The 12,294-nt window shown below is 34.2% G+C and overlaps 1 long non-coding RNA gene across 2 annotated transcripts in view; it reads right to left on the bottom strand.

Annotated features, from left to right (window-relative positions):
• Window positions 1-12,294, bottom strand: part of LOC120773893 — a 212,728-nt gene that overhangs the window by 112,359 nt on the left and 88,075 nt on the right. The window contains exon 3 of one of the 2 annotated variants that reach the window (XR_005705198.1): window positions 10,173-10,960. This is a non-coding gene — a long non-coding RNA (uncharacterized LOC120773893). The remainder of the gene's footprint in view (window positions 1-10,172; window positions 10,961-12,294) is intronic. The other variant, XR_005705199.1, reaches the window with a different exon arrangement.

Below are 12,294 nucleotides of genomic sequence, written 5' to 3'. Positions count from 1 at the left end.
TGTTCTGCACGAGTTTGCTAGGAGCACCAGACTTTAATAAAATGTTATAATGGAGACACCTGGAATGGAGTACATACATACACACTAATAAGGAATTGTTGTTGTTAATTACAGTAGCACAGTGTGTTCTACTCTGTGTCACTTACAGTCAATTTACCCACCAGCAATGGTTGCTAGCATTCCCGCTTTCCTTTCCACACGTACTTTTATTTGCATTCCTGCACTGCTGTGGCTTCAACGCCCAACGTAGTTGTACTGCGCGACATTGTTAAATAATTATACCTACAGCTGTGTGCGGCGCCTGTTGTTGTCACTGAAATAAATTAATTAACACGCATATTTAATGTGTCCCACAGGCGCTGCAAGGCAGCCGGCGGCACAGCTAATTTAGGGCTTTCGACTGAAGGAGGGTAAAAATTAACTCCACCGAAAAATATTAAAAATAGTCAAAGAAATGAAAAAACACGGAAAATGGGGTAAAATCCACACAACAAGAGTGCAGTAATAACATTAACAATAATAATAACAACAATGACCGGACGTGCATCAACTCAGGAAAACAATCAAACAAAGGCCCCTTGACGTGAAGTAGTTTGTCGACAGCGCTGTCAATTCTATTGATGTCAATTCTATTGATTGACACCGAGGGCCATATGATGGCTTGAACTGTTTTGCCAAAGGCACAAAGTCTCGCCGGGTCAATTGTTGTGTTATTCCAGGATTTGATTGACCAAAGAGTGAGCCCTGCTCACGTAACTTCAGCTTGGCTTTGGCATTTAATCAAGTCGCATAATGCGTCTGCCATGTAATTTACAATACGCCCTAGCGACCGGTCGGTGAAACAGTCAATGACACTACTACGACGGGCTTATGTATGTACTTGTAATGTATGTTTGGCTGCTTTCAGACGCAAACGTGTCCGTAAGTACCAGTTGTGTTGTGACATAATCTATTTAAGCTTTTAATATTGCGCTGTTAATTATGTAACATTTGTTTAATGTCTCCAAGACACTCTCGTCCAAGTGAGCGGGAGGAGACTTGTCACTGTCAAGTACTAACGTGGGGGTTTAATACTAGTTTTGGTGTTGTTATAAGCCGGTGATCAACTGAACATAGGAGACACATAATTTGTGTGATTAAGAGGCAGGAGGCCGAACTTAATAGTACATACATATGTATAGAGACAACTTAATGTTAATATTTTGCAATAAAAAGTAGGTATGTTATAAATTGAATCAGCATCTCTAAACCTGAAGGATAATTTTTTCCGCACTAATTTGGGTGATGAGGCCAGGATGAAAGAACCTTTTCGAGGTCAATGTAACTGTAAACTAAGAGTTATGTGAGGCTGATTTCGAAATAAATGGAGGTCTAGTTAAGAGTCACACTAAGGTTCGTATAAGATAATCATTTCGTCCCATTATCTTGATTAGTTTGTTAAAAATACTAATATTAATCTCTATAGTTTTAAGAAATTAGAAACAACTGAAATTATTGTAACTAGTATACTCTACGTGAGTAACATGTTTTGAGAGTATAACTAGCCAAAACCAAAATATTTTCAAGGGCTGTCTTCCAGCGAAAAAAACGGTAACCCCAAAGAACTTTAGCGACCCAGCATAGGTAACGACACAACAGGGGCCTATCTGCATGGGATCAAGGAAAGATATTGAGTAATCAATTTTTTTCTCAACACCCTATGAATTTGGTTCATATTTTGTGTTCTACAGTAATTTTCTGAAAACTAAATAGGTGATTATTGTCTAAACATGCATCGTTCTCTTTTGTAAAATTAATCAATCATTGGCAGAGTTTACTTTAGTTTTGTATTGGGCAAATAGTAAATAAAACTGCGTATATACAGCCGAACGTATCGCTGACGTTTATAAATAATTTTTTTAGCGTCTCTGACATTTCCTTCTGGGTGTTACAAATTTCATGGCAAACTCCTGCTATAATATTGAGGTTATAATAAATGTAACTAATATTGTAGCCTTTGAGTCTTTAACCCTTAGTTTACATTACCAAAAAATAGGTTACGATATATTAACACTACCACTACAAACTACCATGTGACCATACAAGCGCAAAACATATACCAGTTAAATTACTTCCCAGTCCCGTATATTATCGGGAGTTAGCTGAATAGATCTAATTAGATGAAACAATAAATCTTCTTATTGAGAAATAGTATATTTTCCATTTTTTGTATAACTATATTATTATTTCGTGGATTAGCGTAATCGGACTACTGCCACGACCACAAAACATTATTAAATGAAAAGTGCTTAGATATGCACTAAAATAAGAAATTGAATTATTCTATAATTTGGCACAGAAGATTACAGCAGAAAAGGGCACTGGTGAGCTGAAAATTTTGAAAAAGCGGTCGTGACTTTGTCGTCGATAGATTTAATGAACATATCTCCTAGACCACCACAGCCACAAGAGCCACATTCACTGTTCCTCCTACCGACACTGTAAAAATAAGTGCAAAATAACCCCGTCTACTCGCCATCCTACTGTACTGTAAAAAACTACTAAATGTGAATCAATGACTAAATATGCCAGAAACATTAAATTTTACATTCGATATGGTATGAAAGGGCTTTATAAGAGCAGTATAGAAATTGGACGATTGTCGTGGCACCGCCCCTGTTAGGTCAATTAAAAAATCTCTGTAATCGCGCTAGCGATTTCAACCAAGTTCGGTGCATAATGTAGGTATTACCTTGGCATTGATTCTTGCAAGTTGCGAGAGAATAAAATGTTCGATTGCACCCTTTCTTATTTGTTCTATTATATAGCCATGGCTGAGCCGAGAAATGTATGGAAAAGAGAGGTTAATTTCGGGAGCAGACATGTAGGATACTGCAGGTTGTCTGCAAATATTGTATTTTAAAACTAAGAAAATATCGCAAATGAGGCTTATATTCGTTATCAGGTGAAATCATGAACTGATCATTTGTTGTGTCTTAGTTCTATTAATATACATTGTTTTAAATGTTTGTTAAGTTTAAGTGTTAGATTTTTCTTCCATTTCAATGATATACCTTTCTGCTTAACTTATTTAGAAAATCTGGGGTAGAAAATCTACCAGAAAACTGGACTCCATAGTTGGTATTTTGCATGTACGGACTCAAACCCGTATATCGTTATAATATTTTATCTATTATATCAAAAAACTTATTTTATACTAGTATAGAAGTAGACAGTAATAATAACCAAACCTCTTTTAATAACCAAATACATTTTTCTACCACAAGAACTTGCTAGCCGAGCAGCAAACCGCAGGAAGAGGAGAGTGAGAGCTCAAAACCGGTTAAAATGCCACCAGCAAGCGCACGTACCACTACATATTAAATATAATAAATTACAATTTTTGTCGATTTGGATTTTTATTAAATATTTTACTGTTTTTATCTTTTTTCGTTGGCTGGAAAGTTATGCGGTGACTAGCAATTTTCGTTGCGCGCTTTAATACATAAAAAAATATTACTGGCAAAAAATGTAGTACCAAAAATTGCAAATTCGAAAATTTATTTCGGAGATAGTTCTTATAGCCTTTTTAGGTCATGGGCGACATTTTTATAACTGTTGTTTCATTGCGATGTTTTATAATTTTTGCAGCTTTTTAATATCTGATTTCGTTGGAAATCCTTTCTAATTTTTTATGACAAGCATTTATCATTTGCGAAACCGTAAAGAATATCTTAAATTGTCTCTTTGCGGACTTCTTTAAGTCTGTAAGACATAAAAGTAAAGCTTTGTTAAGTATCCGATATTTTTTTATTTTTTGTGTAAGCAAAAAAGTTGTTAAATGGCTCATAACATAAAACAAAATATTCGTTTATATGTAGAAATTTACGATTTCTCAAATCATTTAAGTACACATTTAAAAAGTAGCGTGTTCTACTTCAATCAGAGATATACGATACGGTGGAGTTGGCGACTGTAGCCTACACAAAATTAATTCGTATGTACGAGCATAAAAAGTGCACCTGCAGGAAATATTTGGGATTTTTATTTATTCCAAAACACAGTCAGAGAGTTAGCAATGAAAGAGTTAGGTTACGTTATGTTGTCTGTCAGAAAATACATGATATATTGATCCTTAGTAAATGAAAGGTTTAGTTATGGATGATTATTGAAGATTTTTCAAAACTTAGGTCCGAGAGAGTCGGCTAAAAATAAAAAAAGCAAAACTGTTTAGATAAGAATTTTCACCATGCCATTGCCCATTAAGTATAGTATTCGTGTTAGTTGTATCGAAACAATATTCAACCCTATACCTTCACAAAAAGAAACTAATCCTACTAACTTCTTAATAAGAACTGCTGTTTGAGAATCTCTTGTGACTGTACGTCTATTATTCTTACTTAAAAGGCTTTCGGAACCTTGCAATTTCTTGCATCTCTCATCAATCTTCTACGATTCTGCGAATAGACATTTTTGAAATATTAGACCCTAACAGCTCAACAAATTTAACTACTGCATTCTATCTTAACCTATTCTGTAGCTTATCTTAGTCTATATCTGTAACCTATATTAGCTGTTTGTGCCATTGAGAAATCCTAAGATCTTTAAAAATTTAGTGATAAAAAAACGGAAGAAAAGTCAGTAAGCCAACGTGAGAAAACCCTAGTTTACCATATTACTATTGATAATTGGTGATCATCCAGCATTCGAATGCCATTTTTAAAGAAGAATATTTATGCCCTTAGAAAGATTATGATAGCGACAGTTAAAATTAATAAAAAACAAGTAAGGAAGGGCTAAGTTCGGGAGTCACCGAACATTTTATACTTACGCACGATAAAGTGATAATCGAGATTTCATTATTAGTCATTTACATATTTTTCAAATACCGTATTTGTGTAAAGTTTTATTCCGAAATCATCATTGGTTCCTAATGTATATATTATACAGAGAAGGCATCAGATGGAATTCAAAATAGCGTTATATTGGAAGAAGGCGTGGTTGTGAACCGATTTCACCCATATTTTGTACATATCATCAGGGTGTTAAGAAAATATTACATACTGAATTTCATTGAAATCGGTTTAGTAGTTCCCGAGATATGGTTTTTGGTCCATTAGTGGGCGGCGCCACGCCCATTTTCGATTTTTAAAAAAAGCTTGGGTGCAGCTTCCTTCTGCCATTTCTTCCGTAAAATTTGGTGTTTCTGACGTTTTTTGTTAGTCGGTTAACGCACTTTTAGTGATTTTCAACATAACCTTTGTATGGGAGGTGGGCGTGGTTATTATCCAATTTCTTCCATTTTTGAACTGTATATGGAAATACCTGAAGAAAACGACTTTGTAGAGTTTGGCTGACATAGCTATAGTAGTTTCCGAGATATGTACAAAAAACTTAGTAGGGGGCGGGGCCATGCCCACTTTTCCAAAAAAATTACGTCCAAATATGCCCATCCTTAATGCGATCCTTTCTGCCGAATTTCAGTTTAATATCTTTATTTATGGCTTAGTTATGACACTTTATAGGTTTTCGGTTTCCGCCATTTTGTGGGCGTGGCAGTGGGCCGATTTTGCCCATCTTCGAACTTAACCTTCTTATGAAGCCAAGAAATACGTGTATCAAGTTTCATCATGATATCTCAATTTTTACTCAAATTACAGCTTGCACGGACGGACGGACGGACGGACAGACATCCGGATTTCAACTCTACTCGTCACCCTGATCACTTTGGTATATGTAACCCTATATCTGACTCTTTTAGTTTTAGGACTTACAAACAACTGTTATGTGAACAAAACTATAATACTCACCTTAACAACTTTGTTGCGAGAGTATAACAAGTAATGAAGAGCCAAGCTCGGGTATAACCGAACATATTATATATGTACATACAATTTGCACGAATCAACGCCAGGGAATTATTACAAGGTGTAGAACGTCGAACAGAGGGTCGAAATGCAATCAATTGTATATAGACATATACTACATATAACTCATACACTGGCAGATACATAAGGTCCTGATTTTATCATGCTACATACTAAAAAAATTTTCCCTGGGTTTCATTAAGGTCACAATCGCATGGATTTTCGACCAATGCACCGTTATTAGTAAAACACGCTCTTTCGTTTCCATTGAGATAACTCACATCATGGCCTATATATGCGGCATAAAGTCACCTGAAAGGTCCAAAATTTTTGTATAAGGTTTATGGGTAACCCAAGGGATGTATTGACGCGATTCAAACCATTTTTAGCACACAGATATGCTATCATCAGGAAAGGATTCTCTCCGCATTTCACTTATATATCTCACACATTGACCGATATTTTCGGTCAAAAGCCAACTATGGATACTGGAGTTCACATTTCCGATATTTGGGGGCTTGAACAGTTTTTGTTGGATTTAAAGAATTTTTGGTCAAAACGTGACATACCTTAAACGAATTAAAAGTGCATAGTTTTATCCCGTTATATCAATTGCTTCTTGATTTGTGAATTTAATATGTGCTATAAGATAAGTAGGTGTGAAGTAGTCCGATTTTGCCCACTTTCACACTATGACATATGAGAATAATGTCACGTTTAGTCGAAATTGGCCGGTCAGGTCCCGAGATATGTGTTTAACCTAAAAATGGGCGGTGCTACGCCCACCATCCGGTTCCCATGAAGCCATCAGACTCTGATGATTCGGGTGTTAAGTTTTATGACTTTGTCGTATTTAGTTAATTATTTATCGCACTTTTAGTAGTTTTTGACAGTACCGTTTTATGGGGAGTGGACATTATTCTCTTCCGATTTCAACCATTTAAGGGATTACCGTGAGTGAATTTGGCTTTTGTAGGTTTAATAGGCCAAGAGGTATGTAAACTAAAATTTTCACTTACGTTCTTGCAGGAAATAATTAGATTTTTTTTATGTGCGAATATATGTATGTACATATGTACTTATGTATATCGTTTAATGAATTTAAAAAGTGTTTACTAACAGCACCCAACCTTCCTTCGGCTAGTTTCCAAATAGTTCGAATATCACCCATATTTTGAGAAAATCTTTATATCACAAATTGAACACTTTCCGAAGATCCCATACCAACGTTATTTTAATTTACAGATTTATATTTAATATTTTCCTTTATTTTGAATAAAAACTGCAAACTTATGCAAAAACGTCTACCCAAGATATCCGCTTAAAAGTATAAGCGTGGAAATGTGTAGTCAACGAAATCATCAAACAAAAGTTTTGTAGCAGTAACACACGGGCGAAAACATGGATACATATTACGTACATACATAGGTATGTACCGAAAATACACGTGTTTTAACTGGTACATAACACGAACAATTACATATGTATTTATGTATGTACATCCATATACTATAAAAGTTCAGCGAACACTTTTACATATAGTACATATACATAAATGTACAGTATATACATACGTACATACACATAAAATGAACCAAATTGTCAACGACTGTGATTTTATGGATAAAATTCAGCACGTGTACATAATATCTGAAAGCTCCCTTCTAGAGACTTATGTTCCGTTTTATGCTTCAAAGCAAAACACTGTCGTTATGAGAAAATTTTTGCACAACAACTTGACAACAAGATACAAAATACGTAAATAAGTATGTCAAGCAAATAGGGAAATATAAATATTTATTTGTAAAATCAACAGACAACTGGCTCCAGCTTTATCGCCAGTAGATGTTGAGCAATTTTGTAATAACTCTGGAGCCAAGTGTGAGAAACTTGTTGTGAAGTACATAAGTATGTATGTATTTGAGGTGATGCCTGACAGAATATGAACAAAACATAAGGGTGGACCTTAGACATAACAGGTAAAAATCTGAACTCGCAAGTAGTAACTCTTTTTTATTATAAATAATCGGATGGTTCTCGTAAAACTATAATATAGTAATTATATTATCTTAATTTCAGAAATTATTATTTATTATCTCCTACAAATGAAAATTCATTGAATTTGAATAACAAATTAAAAAAACTATTTATTTTTGAAGTCATAGAGTGATAACTAATTTTATATCTCAAGCAATACGCTATGAAGATATAGTACTCCGCCATTATTATTATCGCTTCAGTATATAAGTTTTAATTTTGACTGGAACTTTAACTAATTAGAAAATGAAAATCGAAACTAAGTTTGTTTCATATTTCAAGGACCACCCTAATGTATGCACAAAGATAAATATTCAGAATGTCGAATTTGATACAGTAAGGAGCGAAGGTGAAAGTTCAATGAACAGTGGGAAGGCAATTGAAACTAGGTCACTTCGATTGATGGGTAACAAATAATTATGGAAAACAAATTTATGCGAAAAACATGACATCAAATGCGTAAAATTTTAAGCAAATAATTTTTTTAATATTTCTGACATATGAAAAAGTAAATTTAATAGTTACTGAAATATTGATTATTTGAATGCCGAACGATAAAAGCAAGCAACGAATTGAAGTTAGCTATTACATTTATGGCACGAGGATAGACAGAAAATTATTGAGCAGTTGAGATTTAAGATGAGCCAAGTTCGCACAGTTCGTGAAAAACCACATTACCCTTAGAGACCTACTTCGTAATACTACATAATTTTTTGCATAGAGTGCGAAGTAAAGTACATAAGTACATATGTATGTACATACATACATATGTACAATAGGAAATCTTAAAAATCCCAATATCTCGAGAAGTAGTAATGACAGCGATTTTGTCCTCGGACCTTTTTTGTAACAAATAAAATTTTCTACAAGTTTGTCAGTTTTTATACCCTGAACAGGGTATATTAAGTTTGTCACGATGTTTGTTACACCAAGAAAGAAGCGTCGGAGACCCTATAAAGTATATACATATATAAATGATCAGTATGTTGAGCTGAGTCGCTTTAACGATGTCCGTCTGTCTGTCTGTCCGTCCGTCCGTCTGTATATATACGAACTAGTCCCTCAGTTTTTAAGATATCCTTTTGAAATTTTGCAAACGTCATTTTCTCTTCAAGAAGCTGCTCATTTGTCGGAACGGCCGATGTCGGAACACTATATCATATACATATGTAGCTGCCATATAAACTGAACGATCGGAATCAAGTTCTTGTATGGAAAACTTTCACATTTGACAATGTATCTTCACCAATTTTGGTATATATTATTTTCTAAGGCAACAATGTAATCTCTGACAAAAATTGTTCAGATCGGATTACTGTAGCATATAGCTTCCATACAAACGGAACACATACTTACTAAAAGAAATGCACTTGTGAAGGGTATATTAGCTTCGGTGCAGCCGAAGTTAGCGTTTTTTCTTGTTTTCTATAGCTCTTGTCATTTATGTGTTATATAATATAAGAAAAATGCGAAATTCGTGGAAAAATCATGTTTAGACCCCCGTACAACCTCGCATGGGCACTTTTATAAGAGTTTTCAATTCTGAGGAATATGTGTCTAAAGTCAAAGCGATGCCATAAAATGCCTCTGAGCTATAGATATTCAAAGACACAAAATCACGATTGTCGTGTATTTTCAATGGAAAATTTTTACATGCCTTGGTCTGGTTCTTAATGTTAATATTAAGGGCTCAAATTTTCAGGGAATTTTTTAGGGTATTTCCAAGGAAATTTCATGACGGGATTGAAAAAAATTAATAGTTCAAAAAAAAACAAAAAAAAAAAAACACCCTAATGTACTAGTATGTACATATGTATGTATGTAAGTATGTGTTTTTAATCTGACCTTAGAACAGGTGCTGAATGGTAAGAAAGTGATTTACTAACTGTTGGTGCAGCTTAATAGATTTAATGGCTTCATTGAGTCTCATTATGAAGAAAGCACTGCTTGTTACTTAGATAAATACGATTATAATACAAAACGCATAATAGTAAATGTACACGCAATACATGACCCATTAAATGTTCCCCCGCTTGACTACTTGCATACCCAAAATTTGTGGATACTTTTCCGTCAGTCAATTAAATGACGTCATTTCAAGTGCGTGCGTACTTGACGTAAATATAAATTTATTGCGTATAATATAAGTATAAATACATACATATGTAAGTACTTATAAAGCCATATTCGTAAGGAATATCAAAATGTTCTTTGCTCAGGTTAAGTAATAAATAGTGCACATTATGTTTACTTCGTGCTAATTACCCTTTTATAATTAAATAAACTTACCGCACCTCCGCAAACAATACACACACCCCGTTGGTATTTCTTGTACGTATGTATGTATGTAGATAATTTAGCTGAATGATGAAATTATTTTTTGTTATTTATTAATGCCTACGAAGGCTACAAGCGCACGATCGAATAACACAAATACGATTATTTCGAAGCACTTTACAAACAGGCCATACATTTTTTCAAAAACATGAATAATTGAATAACTTTGCTCCATTTAATTATGCACACTTTATTGGCACTAATTTTATTACACTTTCCATTTAAACACTTTTCACTTATTTCCTCTTCTTTTCATTGCATATTTTGCTTAACACTTGAATACATAAACTAATTCACTTTACAGAACACACTTTTATTTAATCAAATTCACTTATTAATAATACCGAGCACCGATTAAACGCAATTTTAAATAATAAACACAAATTCTTGCACAAATCTTCTTTACTTTCACAATTGCCTGCGTACGCGAACAAAGATCCGAACAGGTGTTTTAGCTATTGACCGCACACGAAAATTTTCCATTGTCAACTGCGCTGCTTCTGCTTTGGTCATGCATGTTCTTGTTTAGTTGATCGTATTTTGTTTGTGCACTTTGTTGGTATGCAAAAAAATGCGAATGCATTGTTTGTTTGCTCATGTAGTTTTTGTTTTGCTGTTCAATGGTTATTTGTTTTGCGCTTATACTCCGTATGAATACATCCCAGTAGAAAAATGAGGTTGATATACTATTGAAGGTTTATAATTGTAATTAATTTAGTGAATTGTAGAGGCATTGAGTTCTGAAAAAGTAATAGCGAAAGAATAAAGATTTTGAGTAGCTTAAAATAAAAAGTAATAAATAAAATATAAAATATAATAATAAAATAAATATAAAAATAATATTATAAAATATTTTATATTATCTTTACAAAATTTGTCATAATCTTTAGTCATTTTGCGAATGTGATTCTGGAGGATATTTCTTGCTAATTTTTAATTGCTAAAGCCGAAAATGATAAAAAGTTTTCTTACACATAGGATTTTTTTTTGATGTAGTCAAGGGTGTACTAAAAGAATAAAAAAAGATGTACGTGATGAAAAATTTTGAAACACAAATTCGTAATGAAGACACCTCAAACACCCCGCATACTATGTATGATAATTCGGGTGGTGGAGCACGGTGCTCGCTCGTTCATATAGTTCTGATTAGCCGTGGGGAAACGAATGGCGCAATTTATTCCACAAATATTAAATAAAAAACAAAAAGTTTCTTATAATACATATATTTAAAAATAAAAATAACAAATTGGAAACACACTTACCACGTCTGTATAGCTGAGCGGTCGCAAAAGGAGAGAGCGTGCGCAACTTTTTATACTCTCGCAACAAAGTTGCTAAGGAGAGTATTATAGTTTTGTTCACATAACGGTTGTTTGTAAGTCCTAAAACTAAAATAGTCAGATATAGGGTTATATATACCAAAGTTATCAGGGTGACGAATAGAGTTGAAATCCGGATGTCTGTCTGTCCGTCCGTCCGTGCAAGCTGTAACTTGAGTAAAAATTGAGATATCATGATGTAACTTGGTACTCGTATTCATTGGCTCCATAAGAAGGTTAAGTTCGAAGATGGACAAAATCGGCCCACTGCCACGCCCGCAAAATGGCGAAAACCGAAAATCTATAAAGTGTCATAACTAAGCCATAAATAAAGATATTAAAGTGAAATTTAGCACAAAGGATCGCATTAGGGAGGGGCATACTTGGACGTAACTTTTTTGGAAAAGTGGGAGTGGGCCCGCCTCCTACTAAGTTTTTTGTATATATCTCGAAAACTACTATAGCTATGTCAACCAAACTCTATAGAGCCGTTTCCTTCAGACATTTCCATATACAAGTCAAAAATGGAAGAAATCGGATAATAACCACGCCCACCTCCGATACAAAGGTTATGTTGAAAATCACCAAAAGTGCGTTAACGGACGAACAAAAAACGTCAGAAACACTAAATTTTACGGAAGAAATGGCAGAAGAAAGCTGCACTCAGGCTTTTCTTAAAAATTGAAAATGGGCATGGCGTCGCCCACTTATGGACCAAAAACCATATCTCACGAACTACTGGACCGATTTCAATG

The sequence above is a fragment of the Bactrocera tryoni genome, chromosome 4 (genome assembly GCF_016617805.1).
Source record: "Bactrocera tryoni isolate S06 chromosome 4, CSIRO_BtryS06_freeze2, whole genome shotgun sequence".
Lineage (NCBI taxonomy): Eukaryota > Metazoa > Arthropoda > Insecta > Diptera > Tephritidae > Bactrocera > Bactrocera tryoni.
Note: the sequence above shows the minus strand (reverse complement) of the source record. Positions and strands in the feature narration are given on the sequence as shown.